This window comes from Sorex araneus, chromosome 2 (assembly GCF_027595985.1).
Source record: "Sorex araneus isolate mSorAra2 chromosome 2, mSorAra2.pri, whole genome shotgun sequence".
NCBI classification, from domain to species: domain Eukaryota; kingdom Metazoa; phylum Chordata; class Mammalia; order Eulipotyphla; family Soricidae; genus Sorex; species Sorex araneus.
Genome location: NC_073303.1, coordinates 307,371,985 through 307,385,336, shown reverse-complemented (window position 1 = coordinate 307,385,336; position 13,352 = coordinate 307,371,985). Strand labels below are relative to the sequence as shown.

At 40.8% G+C, this 13,352-nt stretch overlaps 1 protein-coding gene across 1 annotated transcript in view; it reads right to left on the bottom strand.

Moving 5' to 3' along the window:
* The window catches only part of PLD1 (phospholipase D1), a 288,369-nt gene that overhangs the window by 260,871 nt on the left and 14,146 nt on the right, over positions 1–13,352 (bottom strand). The window lies entirely within an intron of this gene.

Below are 13,352 nucleotides of genomic sequence, written 5' to 3'. Positions count from 1 at the left end.
GTAGTCCCATTTGTTTATTGTTGCTTCCACTTGCTTGGTCAATGAAATTTCATCTTTATCTGGAAATAATCCGAGGGCCCCCAAAGAGAAAACTGGTTAAAGAAGCTATAATATACCTACACAATGGAATACTATACAGTTACTAGGAAAAAAAAATCAAGTCACAAAATTTGCATATAAATGGTTGGACCTGGAGAGTATCATGTTGAGTGAAGTAAATCAGAAAGAGAAGGACAAACATAGAATGACTGCACTCATTTGTGGGATATATTAAACAAACACATAGTAGAAGAAGAACTTCCAAGGACAGTAGAAATAAGGGCCAGAACAAATGGTCTATGGTTGGGAACCTACCTTGAGGGCTAGGGAAGAGGGCAGTTGGGATAGAGAAGAGACCATTAGGACAATGACAATAATGGTTGGTAGGGATCACTCTGGATGGGAGATACGTGCTGAAAGTGGGTAAATGACCAAACCTAGTGGCCTCTCAGTATCTGTACTGCAAACCGAGAGAAAGAGATAGAGAAGAAAAGAAGCACAGAAGCAGTCTGGGGGGTGGGGGGCAGGCAGAAGGGATATGGGGGATATTGGTGGTGGGAAATGTACACTGGTGGAAGGATGGGTGTTGGAACACTGTATGTCTGGAACAGAAATCACAAAAGCTTTGTAACTGTCTCACACGGTGATTCAATAAAAAAATAAATTTAAAAGAAAAAGACAAAGCAGTTACTTAGGAGAAAAGGAGAGATCAGACCCTGCAGGAACTGAAGAATAATCAGCTCCTGAATACTCTGTTCTTCAAACTTTTCACTGACCTCATTATTAAAAGTGTAAGGGAGGGGGCCAGATGCAGAATGATCTCTCTCATATAGTTTTCTCTTAATTTTTAGAAGTTTTAGAGACATTGCTCAAGTGGTCATTCTTCCTTATAGGTGCTCTATTGACTCTGATGGGAGAGTAACTTTCAAACTAGTTTCCATTGTCCAGACTTATTTATAAAACAATGGCTAAGCTATAGATAAATGTAAGTATCACAATTTTTAAATGATGGAATAAAGAAATTTTGAACAAATAGTAAAAAAAAAACTGAGTGGAATCAGGGAATAGTGTCATTATGGGCACTGGTTTGAAGAGAAAGAATGAGAATTGAATATTTCCACTAAGAAACTTTGGTACATCTACACAATGGAATAATATGCAGCTGTTAGAAAGGATGAAGTCATGAAATTTTCATATAAGTGGATAAACATAGAGAGAATCATGCTAAGTGAAATCAGTCAGAAAGAGAGGGACAGACATAGAGAGATTGCACTCACTTGTGGAATATAAAGTAAGAGAATTTGAGTCTTACACCCAAGAACAGTACAGATGTGTACCAGGAGGATTGCTCCATGGTTTGAAAATGACCTCAAATGCTGGGGGAAAAGGCAGCTCAGATAGAGAAGGGAACACCAAATAAAGGGTGCTTGGAGGGCCCGCTTGAGATAGGAGATTCGAGCTGAAAGTAGACTATAAACTGAACATGATGGCCATCAATACTTATAATGCAAACCACAACACCCCAAAGGAGAGAGAGAGCAAAAGGGAATACCCTGCCACAGAGGCGGGGTGGGATGGGGGGGATAGAATGGGGGTGGTGGGAAGGATACTGGGATTATTGGTGGTGGAGAATGGGCACTGGTGGAGGGATGGGTACTCGATCATTGTATGACTGAAATGTAATCACGAAAGTTTGTAAGTCTGTAACTGTACTTCATGGTGATGCACTTAAAAATAAATTTTAAAAAAAAATTTAAGTTAAATTAAAAAAACTAAAAAAAAATTTTTTAATTTTAAAAAATAAAATAATTCTATGGTACAGCAGGTAGGGCATTTGCCTTGTACACTGCTGATCCAGGTTAGATTCCCAGAATCCTCTATGGCCCCCCAAGCACTGCCAGGAGTAATTCCTGAGTGCAAAGCCAAGAGAAACCCCTGTGCATCACTGGGTGTGATCCAAAAAGCAATAATAATAATAATAATAATAATAATAACAACAACAACTAATAAAGTTACTATTAATTAAGTATCACTTGTATCACTTGTAGTCCCATTGATCTTTGATTTGCTTGAGCAGGTGCCAGTAACGTCTCCATTTGTCCCTGTCGCGAGCTAGTGCAGCCCAATGGTACCTGCTCGCTCCAGGAACAGGACGAGCCTCAAATCGTTCATTCAGAGATTTGACGAAGAAATCTGACCATCTAGTTGGTGGGCGACCACGAGGTCTTCTGACATCCCATGGAATCCAGTCCGTAACAGCTCTAGTTCAGCGGTTGTCTCTGAATCGCATTACATGACTGGCCCATCTGATTTTTGATGCCTTGGCAAACGAGACAGCATCCCTGATTTTTTGACCGTCGACGGAGGTCAGAACTTCGGATTCCTTCTCTCACTTGAGTGAGACACGATATTCCCAGCATAGCTCTTTCGATTCCTCTTTGGGATACCCTAATAGCATTCTCATCCTGTTTGCGTAGGGCCCAGGTCTCTGAGCCATATGTTAGTGCAGGAAGAACCGTGGAATCGAAAAGATGTGCCCAGAGTCGGAGGTTCTTCATTCTCTTAACCACCTCTTTGACGCTCTTGAAGGCATTCCACGCTGCTCTCTTCCTCCCGCGCAGTTCTGGCACCAAGTCATTCCTCATGTTGATTTCTCGACCCAGGTACACATAGCTGCTGCATTCAGAGATATTCATTCTATTGAGAGCAAATGGAGCTTCAGGGACCAGTTCGTTTTTCATGAACATCGTCTTGTTGAGATTCAGCTGCAAACCAACCTTTCCACACTCGTCAAATTAATTAATAATATTTTTAATATTGTTGTATTAAAATAATATTTAACATATCAATATTTGCCTGACTTAATTAATTACTAACAATTAAGTCAGGCATATATTGTTTTCTTTTTAATTTGGGGGTCATATGCGGCTGTGCTCAGGGCTTATTCCTGATTATGCTCAGGAATCACTCCTGGCTAAGCTGAGGACCATATATGGTGCTGAGGATTGAACCCAGGTCAGCCACGTGCAAGACATTGCCCTACATGCTATACCATCGCTCTAGCAAACATACATATTCTTTATGCTTAATTACCATGCAATATGATAATGGCATCTCAATGAGCTGAAATTAACGGTTAACCTTTATGTAATTGCAATAGTAATCACTTCAGGCCTGTCCAGCCAGTTTCCAGAGCCCAGTGTGGGCATGTTATCTGATCTCGTGGGCACTCACCTAGAGATTCAGTCTGACTTGGCTACTTAAGAAGTGAGCATGCTCTTCATTCTCAGCAACGGAAAACTATTATCAAATGATGCCTTTTCGGCAGGTCTGATTGTTGGGGGAAAATTCCAAATAATAATAGTGAATTTTCTGTTGAAATACTGAATATAATCAAAGTAAAGAGAGATTAAAGTGAAAATCATCAGCCACACAGGCGGGGTGGGGGTGGGGGTGGGATTGAAGGTATATTGGGGTTCTTGGTGGTGGAACATGTGCACTGGTGAAAGCGATGGGTGTTTGATCATTGTATGACTGAGACTTAAACCTGAAAGCTGTGTAACTTTCCTTATGGTGATTCAATAAATAAATAAATAAATATATATATATATAATTTTAAAAATGTTTTAAAATTTAAAAATTAAAAAGTGAGCATGCTGGGAGTAGCTTCACACTCCTCACTGGAAGACTGAGTCCACACCAGGCAGCAAAGCACTTGGACTCCAGGGGTGAGCTCTCACACACTTAGCCATGAGCCAGCATGGAGCATCTTTCTGGCCCCAACAACCAGAGCAATCTCAACCATTCAGAGAGACTTGTCTGAATTAACAGCACTTGGCATGAACTGGTACAGACACAAGAACCACTACAGTCACTGGCTTACAACATGAAAAAATAATTAAAGGAAAATATGTAACGTGTTATAAAACAAAATTCATTTGAATAAATTTAGAGATATAACTGATACTCCAAGGAGAGTCTGTACCAAGCAACCACATTGCCACGGAGCAGGGGCGTGCCCCAAGGATTTGTACAAAAATGCAAGGTTTCTGCAGTCAGAGACTGGCAGGTTACTCATTAGCAAAGGACAAGTTCTTTCAGGCAAAATCAACTGCCCTTAGAAGATGGGGGAGTATCTCACTATGAGATTACCTCACTAGTAATACCCGAAAATCTCCAGGTTAATTGATTCAAATTTCTACTTTGGGGACAGGTTAAAACTGCAGTTAAAATAATGATTAAGTCTTGATGGAGCTTAGCATAATGATTTCATTGCAGGCCTACTTTTTGGTGTTGTTTTATTTTTTACAAGCATAAGTTAAGGGAATTAAGGGGTATTTAAATATTTTCCTGTCAGGTAATTAAGCATATTAAAATCGCTACATGGTAAGCTTCTAGACGCTTTAAAAAGAGGTGACATATGTTTACATACAGTTTAGTTATATTTTTTAGTAAAAAAAAATGTCCACAATGGAGAATTGTTTTAGCAGACAGAGAATAAAAGACTGACAGAAGAGCTTGTGTAACAAGCACCCATTCTTCAGCAGGAAAAAGCCGAAGAGTACTGAGAGCAGAATTTTCAGTTTCCAGTTAAGAAAAACCTAAAGGGGAAATAAAAGCCTAAAATTTACTTCTAAATTTCCATGTTATTAAACTCCTTAAGGAATTATAGGATGACATATGATTATAAATCTTTCTATAGGCGAGGTCAGCAATAATTTAAGTACTAAGAGCAACTCTAGCAATGGGATTGGGAGAGTGAAGGGGGTTTTCTATACCTCTTACTCCAAAACCACTTAGATGGTTGCTCATTATCTCTAATGATATAGAATATAATCTTTCTTATATTTTAACTTGAGCACTCAAAAAGGGGAAAATAAACTGCAATCCTAAGTGATAATTTGCTTTTTATTGCCACGATTAAATGCATAAAATAATTTTTACATTAAAGTCAAAAAACATTTTTAAAACTATGTTAAAGGATTTTTTTAATGTTAGAAAAAAATACTCCCTAACATTTTTAAACAATTTTGTTCAGACAAAATCTTTTAAAAGACAAAGGTAAATAACACGGATTCTATTATAGATCAAATATAAGATAAAAGAAAATCCATTAGTGGGACCAAGGAGACAGCTCAAAAAGCTGTAGAACATGCGTTAGATGTACAAGGTCATGATTAAGTTCAATCCCTAATACCTCATGGCCTCTAAAAGCCTTCCTGGGTGGTTCTGGTGCCCCACTCATGCCCTACTCCACACCTCTGGCCTAAGTAAACTGGACCCAGCATCTAAACATCAGGCCCCAGAATTGTCAGGCAGAATTTGACCAAGAGTGGATCCCAGGTTTCTACATACTACTAGACTAGGAACTCCCCCCACCCCCCAAAAAAATTATGAGTTCTTATTGACATAAGTAAATAGCAGACTTTTAAAATACAGATGAGAAAGTACAGTGTCACCCAGCAGGTCAATCTGTACCCATGAGACAAGAGTATCAGCAGCCTGAGGTCCCTTCAGGCTTCCTAGAGCCCTCAAATTGCTGCTCTGCCTCTGGCCAGCCCCCAACAACTTGGTACCAAGTTTCCTCAGAAATCAAAAGGTAGGTATGTGGGAGTCACACCCACAAACTACCTCCAGCTCAACTATACAAGATCAATGGTCAGCCTTGCTTCGGAGACCCATAAATAAACCTCAAAAGAGATCAAAATTAGAGACTCATAAGTCAATCTCAGAAGAGACCTGCACCCCGAAGAGATGTCTCCCCACCCTGAACCAGGCTGATTTCACCAGGGTACCTCAGAGGGGAAGAGGGGTGTCCCTCCAACTGCCTCAAATCTCCAGAACTCAATTGCCACACTCACAGCCAACTTTGACAGGCTTGTCCTCAGCCCTGACGCGTGAGAATGAATCTGCTGAAAAACCCAGGTATGCGGGACTAGTGACTGAAAACTCCAGGTTTCATGGAGTTGGGGTTGAGCAACCTCCCTCATCTCCCCACCCTCCTAGTTTCCTGGTAGTCCATGCCCACCAACTGCCTCTGGGTGCCATTTAAGCGCATTAAAGGCCATGAATCAGAGACTCACAAATGAATCTTGGAAGAGAGCAACATTCCGCAGAGATGCCTGTGGACCCCAAATATTTAAAAATTTTAGAATTTCAGGAGCTTTTGTGGCCACACAATATCTCATATCATTCATAACAAGCAATACAAAATAAAGTATTTAGCATCGGCGTATGGAGCAGGCTTGAATGGTGGTGGGAAAATTCAATGTAATGGTGGTAAGAAGGTGTAATGGTGGTGGGATTGGTGTTGAAATATTGAATGTAAACAATTATTGTGAAAAACTTTCTGAAAATGATATTTAAATTTAAATAAATAAAATGGGGATGAATAAACCTTACATGCAGAAGAATTTCACATAATTCAAGTTGCTACTCCCTTCCTCCAAGGTGAGGAATACCTTATCACCTGAAGAGAGTGGGATAAGCCAAGTTCCTTCCTTCCAAGGAGGACAAGATTCACAGGCAAGGACAGTGCCTTAACCTTCATACTATCTCACCAACACATGCAATTAATTTTTTATTTACACTTTGTCTTTTGAATACCCTCTATCCATACATTTTAAGATAACCTTTGACTATACTCCAATGTCTTCTCATATAGTTTTTTAATATATAACATTCACTTGCATCACTTGTCATCCTGTTGATCCTCAATTTGCTCGAGTGGGCACCAGTGATGTCTCCATTTGTCCCTGTCACGTGCTAGTGTACCCTAATGATATCTGCTTGCTCCAGGAACAGGAAGAGCCTCAAATCATTCATTCAGGGTTTTGATGAAGACTGACCATCTTGTTGGTGGGTGGCCACACAGTCTTTTGATGTTCCATGGAATACAATCAGTAACAGCTCTAGTCCAGCGGTCATCTCTGAATAGCATTTCGTGTCCAACCTATCTGATTTTCAACACCTTGGCAAACGAGACAGAGTCCCTGATTCTTTTTTTTTAAAATTTTATTGAATCACCATGTGGAGGGTTACATAGTTCTCAGGATTATGTCAGTTATACAATACTCAAACACCCTTCCCTTCACCAGTGCCCCTATTCCATCACCAACCACCCCAGTATATCTCCCGCCCCCTCCCACCCCCCCAGTCCCCACCCTTGTAAGTGATAAGTTTCACTTCGTTTACGCTTTATCTTGGTTACATTCTATGTTTCAACATATAACTCGCTATTGTTGCTGGGGTTTCCCCCAAAAAGAAAGAGACAGTCCTACTGTCAAGGAAGCATTTGGTAGTTCTCCACTGCTGAGAATGTAGAGATATTAAGTCCCGCTGTTTGTTACATAACTTTTCTATTTTTTTTCCCCCCTTGTCCCGCGCCACCAAGTTCACACCTGGTAGTAATCACCACGCTGCCTGACAAAGGGGAAAAAAAAACGAAAAAGATGGTTATTTCCCGTCATCAGCCGGCGTGGGGCTCTGGCTTAGTTGATAGTCTGGTAGGAAGTCTGCAAGCAGCTTCTGGAACCAAAAGTAGTGTGCTGGTATCGGCCCCAGCTCGAGATTCCACCAGTGTCCTGCTGTTCCATGTACATAATACTTTATTCCCTTGTATCCCATTCCCATGCCACCAGGTCCGTGTCAACTTAATGGACATCATACTATGGTTAATGCCATGCCGCGTTTCTTCCCGAGAAAGAAGGATATTTCTTCTCAGCCGGCGTGGGGATATGGCTTAGTTCAATCTAGAGAGATGGCTACCACTTTGATTGCCTTCAATATTTCAATAAAAGACTTATTATTCTTGTTAGGATTTCCCACCAAAGTCCGACCCGTCAAAAAGGAACCATTTCATATTGCTGATGATTAGATGATATTAGGTCATGCGGCCATGGCAGCAGCCACGCGATTTTGGGTTTCTGTATAAAGTCCAGGAAAATTCTGCCTGAAATTCTATCGCTACAATCTTTTACCCTTTTATGGTGCTCATAAGATGGGAAAACCTAGATAGATACCGGGCCCCCGCAGGGGCAGCCTGGCGGAAACGCTCAGTTCACATACTGCAAGTTTTTCAGTGGGCTGCTGGTGTCCAAAGCAGCTCTTTTGGCCTCCTCGGTCATACTGGAGCGGCGGGCGCGGTGAGTGGGAAGCCCACGTGGCTGCACTGTCCTTAAGTGTCCGCGGTGGGCGGAGACCAGTACTTCCCCACCCCTCGATCTCCCGCAAGCTCTTTTGGCCTCCTCGGTCATACTGGAGCAGCGGGCGCGGCGAGTCCAGAGTCCCTGATTCTTGACCGTTGATGGAGGTCAGAACTCTGGATTCCCTCTCTAACTTGAGTGAAACATGATACTCCAAGCATAGCTTTCAATTCCTCTTTGGGATACCCAAATAGCATTCTCATCCTGTTTGCGTAGGGCCCAGGTCTCTGAAGCATATGTTAGTGCAGGAAGAACGGTAGAGTCGAAAAGATGTGCCCGGAGCCAGAGGTTCTTTGTCCTCTTAAGCACTTCTTCGACGCTCTTGAAGGTGTTCCATGCTGCTCTCTTCCTCCTGCAAAGTTCTGGTGCCAAGTCGTTCCTCATGTTGAGTTCTTGACCCAGGTACACATAGCTGCTGCATTCGGAGATGTTCGGAGAAGCAACTCCCCTAAGATGGAACCAGGTGTGTTATGTTCCCCAAAAGGAAGCTACTGAATGATCCTGATCCCCAAACTTGGGCAACTGTGAGTCAGAGAGGTGAAAAGTGATGGTACAGGGCCTCAGGCACTTGTCTAGTACATGGCGGTCGCCAGTTCAATCTTGGTACAAGGTGGTTCCTCAAGCGCCAGCAGGAGTGATCCCTGAGCACAGAGCCAGAAGTGAGCCCTGAGGGTTGACTCCGTGGCTTGGAGGCTGATCTCTCATTCTGGGCAACTCAGAGAAGGGAACACCAAGTAAAATGTGGTTGGAGGTCATGCGGAGGAAGGGTGATGTGTGCCGAATGTAGACTAGAGACTGAACACAATGGCCACGCAACACCTTTATTGCAAAACACAACACCTAATCAGAGAGAGAGAACAAAAGGGAATACCTTGCCATAGTGGCAGTGTGTGGGGGGGGTGGGGAGATGGGACTGGGGAGGGTGGGAGGGATGCTGGGTTTACTGGTGGTAGAGAATGGGCACTGGTGAAGGGATGGGTTCTTGAACTTTGTATGGGGAAAACATGAACACAAAAATGTATAAATCTGTAACTGTACCCTTAAAAAAATAAAAATAATAAAAAATAAAAAAAATTTTAAAAAAAAGAAGTGAGCCCCTAGCACCGCTGGGCAAGGCCCAAAATCACTAGGAGCTTGCACTATTATATGTTCCCCTTCCTCCTTGATCACTATGGACACTGAAAGAAAAGAATGGCCAAATCGAGTTCACTTTGAGAAAACAGAAGGAGATGGAGTAGTACTGATATCCCCTGAGTGTGTTCACAAGTGCTTACTCAGGGCAATGAGAAGCCCTAACTCTCCCTTTTGTCAATCTCTATGGTACACACACTCCCATCATGACTGAGTTCAAGCTGCCCACACAAAGTCACTGAGCATGCAGCTTGAGAAATGGTATGCAGTGGTTATAGCATTTTTACCTTAAGAAACAACAGATGTAAAGCACATCAAGAGCACAGATAGCAAAATAATTAGTAAGTGACAGTATTTATTACCTTTATTTTTGATATAATTTTAGGTAATTCAAAACAAAAACAAAATTTTTGAGGGTCCCCTAGCAATAGCACAAGAACTTAGAGTGCCTGTCTTGCAAACACAGCCTTGAATCCAAATCCCTGGTGTCTTGTATGTTCTGAGCACTGCCCTGGCAGCTCTGTATTTGAGCATGGTAGCCCTGCTGCCTCTGATCCCCGGGGCAACCAGAGACTTCCAGCTGCACTGCAGTCAGGTATGTGTAAGCACCACAAAAGGTTGCAACTCGTGGTGAGTACTGCAATCAAAAGATGTTTAAGCATCCCGGAAGTGTGACTTCTAGTGAGCATATATGTATCACCACAGTGACCCTGGAAAGCACCTCAACCTTGAAATGTGTGTCTGGGAAATGAAAATAAGCCCTGACAAGCATGTCTGCAAGCAATAGAACTGAACATGAGTCTTCCAACACTAAAAATGTGAGACCACCACAGCTAGATGTGCAAACCGCCCACCCCTATTGATGCAACAGCAACATCAACAACACCAATGAGAGGAAGAGAGAGGGGGATTAAAAAAGAATTTCCCTTTTAATATTGGTATGTTTAAAAATTAGCTCACAAATATTCTCAATAAAATCTTAGAGAACTGAATATTAATCCAACTATAAATCAAAAGCATCATACATTATGATCAAGTGGGATTCAATCCAGGGATACAAGGATGTTCTATATAGGCAAATCAATAAATATAATACACCAATAAAGACAAAATCCATTAAGTCACATTAATAGATGCAGAGAAAACCTTTTACCATTCAACATCAATTCTTAATTTAATTATAAGAAACCTCAACAAAATATGAATAGAAACAACTCACCTCAAGATTGTAACAACCACCTAGTATAAACCCACAGTTAACACCATACACAATGAGCAAGGATGTCAATTTTCTCTACTTTTATTCAATATAATTTTGGAAATTATTCACCAAAACAACCAGGCAAGAAAAAGAAATCAAAGATTTCCAAATTGGAAGAGAAGTTAAACATTACTAGTTACAGATGGCATGATAATATCAAAAACCCTAAAGACTCCACACACAAAAATATTGAAACAAACAAATGTAAAAAAGTCAGAGCCAAAAAGTCAGCAATCAAAAATCTATTGAATTTCTATATGCAAATAATTAATTAGAAGATAAATTAAAAAGGCAATCTCATTCAAAATTACTTCCAAAATATACAACATATAGAAATCAACTAAAAAAGGATGCAAGTCACACAGTAGAAATTACATAACTACTGAAAAAAAGAAGACACCAAAAACTGGAAAAATATCCCATGTTCATGGATTGAACTAACATTGTCAAAATCACCACCCTACCCAAAGCACTATACAGATTCAACACAATCCCCAGTCCTGAAGGACTTAGGAAAGGCTCTACTAAAAGTTGTATGGAACCATAAAACTTCCCAAATATTCAAAGCAATCCTGAGAGAAAATATGGGAGATATTCCATTTCATAACTTTAAATCATAGAACAAAGTTATTTTAGTAAAAATATCAAAATAGACTCAGACCAATTAAACATATATGAGAGTCCAGAGATAAATCCTCAGATTTATGGCATTTAATTTATGATAAACAACCTGTGTACATGAAGTAAAGAAACAAGGAAAATCTCTTCCAAAATAGCATTTGGAAAAGTGGATACTTCAAAATAAAGATACTGGAATGATATCCCACATCACTCATGAAAATTAACTTAAGTGAACTAAATAATTCAAGGTTAAGTCAGAACCCATAAAATACATTGAGAAAAACATAGGCAAACTTTCCAGATATCGACCTTAGAGGTGTATTTAATGATTTGGCTCCAAAGGCAAAGAGCAGGAACAAATATAAACTGGGTTCTAGAGGCAAAGATAACAAAAACAGTGACTAAATCAAATTTTTTTAAGTTTTGCATAACAAAAGAAACTTGGCCTAAAATAAAAAGGACAAAATGGAAAAAATGCACACAATAGATCAGAGGACTGATATCTCAGATATATAAAGCACTCAGAAATCTCAAAAACCTCCAGTAACACTATAAAAAATGAGGTAAGGAGATGAACAGATACTTCCTCAAAAAAGACATACAGATGACAAGTAGGTATATGAAAACGTGTTCAGTAGTACTGTAGCACTGTCGTCCAGTTGTTCATTGATTTGCTGGAGTGGGCACCGGTAACGTCTCAATTGTGAGACTTCTTGTTACTGTTTTTGGCATATCAAATACACCACAGGTAGCTTGCCAGGCTCTGCTGTGCAGGCAGAATACTCTCGGTAGCTTGCCAGCTCTCCAAGAGGGGTGGAGAAATCGAACCTGGATTGGCTGTGTGCAAGGCAAATGCCCTACCCACTGTGCTATCACTCTAGCCATTATCACTTATTATTAGAGAAATATAAATTAAAATAAGGATAAATTAAATCAATGAGAATGGCTTATATCATAAAGACTGGAAACAACCAATGTTGATGGGGATATGATTAACAACAACAAAAAAGGAACACCGATCCACCACTGTTGGGAATGTCATCTGGTTTAGCTTCTATGGAGGGAAGAATGGAGCTCTCTCAAGAAAGTAAGACTAGAATTCTTATATAACCCATAAATTCTACTCCTTGACCTCTAACCCCAAAACACAAAAACATTACATTGGAAAGATATATGTATTCCTGTGTTCACTTTTAGCACTTAGCATAATAGCCAGGAAATAGAAATACCCAAATGTCTAACAACAGATGAATGGATGAAGAAATCATGGAGCACTTTGGCTGTAGAGATAACACAGACACTAGGGTTCTTGCCTTGCATGCAGCTGACGTAAGTTTAATCCCCAGCACCACATATGGTCCTACAAGCCGCACCAGGAGTGATCCCTGAGCACAATTCCTGGATGATGCTCCAAGGAAGGAAGGAAAAAATAAGGAAGGAAGGAAGGAAGGAAGGAAGGAAGGAAGGAAGGAAGGAAGGAAGGAAGGAAGGAAGGAAGGAAGGAAGGAAGGGAGGGAGGGAGGGAGGGAGGGAAGAAGAGAGAAAGGGAGGGAAGGAGGAAGGGAAGAAGAGAGAAAGGGAGGGAAGCAATGGGGAGAAGTGGGGAAGGGAGTGATGGGGAAAAGAGGAGGGAGGGAGGAGAAAAGAAGGAGGGAGGGATGGGGGGAAGATGGAAAGAGGGAAGTAGGGAAGGGAGGAAGGGAAGGAGGAATTCATGGAGCATATACACAGTGGAATACTATGCAGCTATAAGAAATGACAAAATCATGAAATTCACAGCAACCTGAACAGAAATGGAGTGTATCAGGCTAAGCAGAATATGTTAGAAGGAGAAGAACGAATACAGAGATAGAAAACAAGTGACTAGGCAGTATTGAACAATAACAAATCCTTGGCCTTAGATTACAAAACCTATTCACAAGCAGTGGGAGGGTGGAGGAGGGAAGAAGATCACATTAGGGGTGACACATGGTCACTAGTGCAGAGTCATACTCACATGGATGGTGGTGGCTTCGGGATTTTGTACCATAAACTTTAACACTATTGTAACAACCTAACATGATTTTTAGAATAAATAAAAAATGTCTCAGGTTTAA